Source organism: Lineus longissimus, chromosome 13 (assembly GCF_910592395.1).
Source record: "Lineus longissimus chromosome 13, tnLinLong1.2, whole genome shotgun sequence".
Lineage (NCBI taxonomy): Eukaryota > Metazoa > Nemertea > Pilidiophora > Heteronemertea > Lineidae > Lineus > Lineus longissimus.
This window is the reverse complement of record NC_088320.1, coordinates 1,732,285-1,738,284: the sequence shown is the minus strand read 5'-3', so window position 1 is coordinate 1,738,284 and position 6,000 is coordinate 1,732,285. Positions and strand designations below refer to the sequence as shown.

Genomic DNA, 6,000 nt, shown 5'->3' with positions numbered 1-6,000 from the left:
GTGTTTAACTCTAGTTGACCATAAAGGCTTGATCGGCCACAAATTACATTCACCAAATAGCCCCCTCCCCGCCCCGCCCTCCCAGTCCCCAATTCCTTGACGATGCAAAAGAAACTACTGCCTGTCTCTGATAACTTCCAAAATTCTACTACAGCTGATAGTTCACTAATATGCATGGGAGAAACCAATAACCTAGCTAGTTGACCACGAAATACATTCCCCTGCCAGTCTTTTCTTATTGTGACCAGATGGAATAACAACCTCTCAAATAACTTTCAATTTTCTACCGCAGGTTTTAAATGACTACGTCACGAAAGGAGCACACAGCTAGTATCGCTATCACACAACTCGGCAAGGCATGGATTGAACGACACTGCCGTAGCGACACGACAAGCGCAACTGTGTGCGGTTCGGAGCAATTATCATGCTTTTGATGGTTGGTGAGGATTAGGTGTATGGTTTGACCTTCTGATTGATTATCAACAATGGAAAAGATTGACAACTATTTCTAGGAGGAGGAAGTTATGAATTCTTGGAGTTAACTGTTTGAAAAAGGTGGGTAGGAATTTTGTTTTACTTGCAATAGTTAGGATCCTTTCTCAAAGAGATTCAGCGTCAACTAATTTGATCATGGGCTTGTTTAATCAAGCATAGCTGTTTCTCTGTTATATTGGTTTTTGACTGTAAGGTTCGGCCTGGCTCTTTGCAAGAGTTTGGATTTGGGAATTGAAATGTACCTCGTGTATCAAGGTGCTGACAAACTTCCTTGTCAGTTTTCTATCGTTGGAGTTTGTATTAGAATAATGAGTTAGTTAGACCCTTGGGCCGGAATTTCATTAAAATTTGATATAACTTGGCTATCCCTCGGTGTGATGAAAAGTAACTGAGCAATTAACTATTTCTCTCAGTTGCTTTGAAGTGTGCAATACTCATCGTTTGAAGTGGGCAATGTTGGGCTCAAGTAGAACATGACCTAAAGTTGTCAATATCAGCATTCTCTTCAATATGTTGGAAGTTTTGTTGGAACTTCCTTTTCTTCTCCTGCAGCATTCGCTCTGCACTTGGAAGTGTATTCCTCCAAGGTGAGATGAACAATTTTGTGTGCCCCTACAGTAAGGCACCAGTTGAGTGTATCGGCCTGTGGTGACTGTTTTGGCCAGAGGTAGGGTCCGTCCCAAGCCACTCATGTTTCACACTTGGTGGCAACCTCTGCTTGCCCTGGTGCAGACTGTGGTTGAAGAAAAAGATCTTTTCATTTTCCTAAACCTAATTCCAGCATTCTTCGAGATAATTCCTATTTCCCCTTGGAATACCAGCATCCTTCCACATTTATCATCTTTCCCTAATCCAAATGTAATGGACATGCACTACATCCATCTTGTACATTTGCCTACTTCTTCTTCTTTTCAATCATTGATTCCAATTTGTGGAGCTCTGAAGGCATGAAAGTGGTCCACCATTGCTCTTGAAATGAAATCGCGGGAACAAGAAAAGTGTAATTTTGTTGGAAATGTGACAAATCTCTTTATTCCTGCAACAATTCTTTCTTCCATAAAACTTAATTGCGGCCAGAAATCTAATCTACTGGTGCAAAATTTGTCATCACTTATTCAATCATGTCAATCAACTTACTTGCACTTTTATTTCTTCCACTAACGGCTCCCTGCAGTTTAGTTTCGAACAAATAAAGTTTGCAGCAACATTTATTGATAAAAGATCACCAGTCTGCTGGCAAAATTCGCTTGTTGCAGCAATGAGGGACGATATCAAACCGATTTGATTCACCATATACATCACAGATTTCTGGCTTATCTTGTATCCTGTCCAAATGAAAGTGGAGCCTCACCCAATAACCATTAATTCTCTTTTAAAAACTGTTTCTGCAGGTAAACATGATTGCATGACGTGGGAAATAAGAAAGGAAGTAAGAAATAAATGGTTTCCATCTTTTTCATATTGCCGTCTCAAGCTGAAATGGAGGTCCACTTGCTTTGGCCCAATGTTTGGAGCAGAATTTGAGCTTCCCGATTCAGCCTGTAATGGATAGGGCACTCAGGGGTTAAGACAATTACTTGTCATTGTACTAATCTCCCTGTCGTATCCCATCAGACCTAAATATACCTGCTACAGCATACTGACCATTATTGTAGAAGAAAACAGATAGGCATGTGACATGAATCTCACATCTGTGTCTGGATGTGGAGAAATGTAACTCGGAATGTTTCTGCTCGCTGAATTTCATAGAGTTTGCCGTCAAATTGGCTTCAATGCTCTCAGAAGTTAGGGAGAGAAGGTTGGAGTCTGCGTCACACAGATACCCCCTCTCCCTCCATAATATGAATTGTCCCCGCTCACTCCTTTTAAGGATGTGGCACTTATCTCAGTTTCAGTTGTATTGTTCCCAACTTTCAACACTGGCAGGCATCTCCTTTCGGTAATAAAAGCCCTTTGTGTCTGTTTCCTGAGATCCGATATCCTCAACAGAGAATCTTAATTGTTATGCTACTTTCGTGCTAACGTTCCAAGCTTTTATCAAACTACTCCGCAGACAAGACATTTTAGTTGTAGCGACCAGTGATAATTATTGCGTGCGACATAAGTATCTTGTTTGCAATTGTTATTACTGGTGCCTGGAACAAATATCAGTTGTGGCTGGAACACGACACTGACATCCTTGATCTTGCTAACTGATATGTGGTTTACCTCATTTTTTGCCCTACACTCATGACATGACTATGATACAAGCTTGCATTTGTCCTTAGCAGAGCTGTGCACTTTGAAGAGATACCTGGGAATTTGGAATGAATGTGTCTTTGTTTCCTCAACATTTTTGTTGTGGTTGTCACATGGATTTCATGCCCTTACCAGACTCTAAAGGCGCTGTCTGACATTCCCGGTGTCTAGTGGAATTACGTCTAAAGCTGGGAGAAGACAGAAGTGTCTGAATGGAAATGTCTGTCAATTCATGTCGCAGACATTCTTAAAATCGATAGAAAAACAAGCATTTTGGTATGTTGGTGTATTAGGGTTTTCTGGCAGGTATCTTATCTGTGGGAAGTTTTCAGACTTTTAGATCCGCCTCTGCATGTTATGGGAAAATGATATTCTACCCTTATTCTGTGCAGTCAGTGTCTTCTTTACTGTATCACATGTCTTTGTAATATTGAAGACCTGCCTGCTATTTTTGTAGACAAAGCTTTGTAGCAGTATTATTGTGACCTCTGACCTTTAACCTTGCTCCTGTAAGACGGGATCAGAACTTGTGTGTTTCATCAACAAAACTTGTAATTACTTTCTAAGTATTTGGTAAGTTTCCTTTGGTTTTGTTGTAATAAGTTCATACATTGAATGTGTGACCCTAGTTATTTGAAGAAATTTTTCATTGATAAGCCTACAGAGAGAATGAATGTACCTTCAGATATCACCACTTCCCAAAGTCTCCAATGAAGACTTTCAAGGCATTTCTACTCCACAGTAACTCATTTTCACACCGTCAAAAACCTTTCTGACACCGACATGTATGCTTCCAACTCAACTTTCTTTGTTCCAGTTGTTGAAATAATAACGTTAGATAGTCAGATTTGTGTGAAAATAAACTCCTGCTGTTTTGCCCTTTTTGACTAATGTGCACAGCTTGGTGGCCATCCATTTCTCCTTGTAAAAAATATAGTACTCTGGGTTATGGAGTGCTCTCTGTTTTTGTACCTCGCTGTAGAAAAAAGAGATGTTTTTGTTTGTAGTTTGCAAAGTAGACAAATGTTAGGTGGAGCAGTGGTTGCTTCATGGATGGACATGATTCCGTATTGTGACCACCCCTGGTCCCATTAGGCTTTTCCATTGGATTAGAATGAGTCAATTATCACTTCTTCAAGATTTGTGTGGTGATTCACATTGAAGAAAAATCAACAGTCCAAAAAAATGTTTGATTTTGAAATATTTTCAGAATTTTGAACTTGTGAAAAAATTCCACTCGGAAAGATGAGAAAAAAATTTTGAAAAAATTTCATTTTTTTCACTTGTTTTTTTTCTGTTCAAAATGAAGAAACATCATCAGTCCCAAAAGCTTTTTGACTTTGAAAATTTTTCAGAATTTTGAACTTTTGAAAAAATTCAACTCGGAAAGATAAAAAAAAATTTAAGTCGGAAATCGACAAAGGACTTGTCAAAACAACTCTTGTTGAGTCTCATCCATAAAACTACATTCAAAAGTATTATTAAATTAATTTTGGAGACCTCTAGCCTAGTAAATGAATTTTCATCTACCAGATCTGAATCGCTGGCATGATAATTGTCAATAATACCTGATTCATTTCCAAAAAAGTGTCTGATCTTGTATGAAATCAGTCTCCATTCTCATCAGCCTTCGGGATACAATTATTCTGTTGGATCAGAATTAACAGGATAATTGAGGGAGGATTTGAGATATCCCATAGTGCTTAGTGCTGAGGTTTGTAGGTCAGATATTTCTTATGAGCATTGCTGTAGCAGAGTGACTGTGAGTGAATCATCCATCACCTAAGGTGTCCTCAATATTGATCCAAAATCAATATCTGAAAGAATATGAAATATCAAATCATTGTCTGTCAGTCTATCCCATGCCTGACCTAGCACCAACCTACATGTATGCAAAACTCAGATACGATTAAACACCAATTTCAATTATGCCTAATCTTCACTAGGTAACGATAATGAAAATGGCGTCGCACCTCCGTACAAGTCCATTCTGTAATTTGATTGGTTATTCAATGCGATCCAATGATATTCAAATGCTATTTTCGTCATTCTTACGAGATTAGCTGGATGTCAGATACTCCATTAAATACTATATTGTCCATTTTCAAGACATGTCAATAATTCCGATTTCTTGGATTGATTTTATATTTGATCATGATTGATTGATTTTGCATTGACTCAAGAATCGGTTCCACTCTAACAAGAGCCAAGACACATGTGCATATACTGTACACAGCATACAGCTAATTTCATCTTCAATAGGTGCATTGATCATCCTTTCTGGCCAGTCCGATACAGGAGTGGTCTGGAACAGTGTTTAATGCCATAAGCCAATGTTCGTGGAATTCAAGTTATTAAACTGTCAAGTGGAAGAAATTCTAAGAAATTGGTGTCAAAAAGTACGGTGTATGACAAGTTTGTCACAGACTTTGCCTAAACTTTAAGTTTATATTAGATTAACTGGGCTTAATTGAAGGAGACAACTCCATAATTTATGAGATCTCTCTGAACAATACCACTTGCACTATTGAATTGTGTACCAGTAATACGATGGACACAACCTTTAGTCTTCCGATAGTCATATCTTTGAAGTCACATATTCTTAAGTTTCATCCAATATATCTTCCCTACAAGTTTGTACTATTTGTCATTCGGGTTCATCAAGCATATAATATGTCACATTTTTCGAAACCTATTGGTCAACATTTTTATTGTATTTCAGATGAACTCAGGTAATACCAGGAAAGATAATGATGAGGAGATTTCTTTTAAAAACCACCGGTGTGTTCGCTCCAAAATGAATGAGAGCTCTCCAGCCATAGAAAGCACTTTTATCCTGTCGACTCGTTGCGATATTACATTCTCCCATGATCGCTAGAATAGCCGCCGCGAATAACATGAAAGATCGCAAAAAAATGTAGGATGAAATGGCGCACCGGGGCGTAATTGATGAAATATCGAAACATGGAGTCACGTCTTTGCATGATCGAGGCTTATTATTTGCCTCACCGTGGAGGAAATGAGGATGACATCGTTATGGTAACTGGCTGGAAGAATTTGTGTGATTCTCGCTGGTATGAAAAAGGGGTTATGACAGATGGATATTGACTTTTGAGGCTGTTGGCAGATATATAGTCTCTCAAGGCTGTCTTGATCCGTAAGGTTTCCATGTAGGTGTATGCATAGGTAAACCTCAGTGAACCAGGGACAGCCGTCAGATTCATCAAAACAGTGCATTTACCGAAGACTGCCCTACAGTGGTGGATG

General features: G+C 38.8%; 1 protein-coding gene across 1 annotated transcript in view; it reads left to right on the top strand.

Annotated features, from left to right (window-relative positions):
- The first annotated feature begins 279 nt into the window (after positions 1–279).
- Positions 280–6,000, top strand: part of LOC135498326 (thrombospondin type-1 domain-containing protein 7A-like) — a 67,527-nt gene continuing 61,806 nt past the window's right edge. Inside the window, exon 1 of the mRNA XM_064788581.1 lies at positions 280–555. The gene's annotated coding sequence lies outside the window, so the exon portion shown is untranslated. The remainder of the gene's footprint in view (positions 556–6,000) is intronic.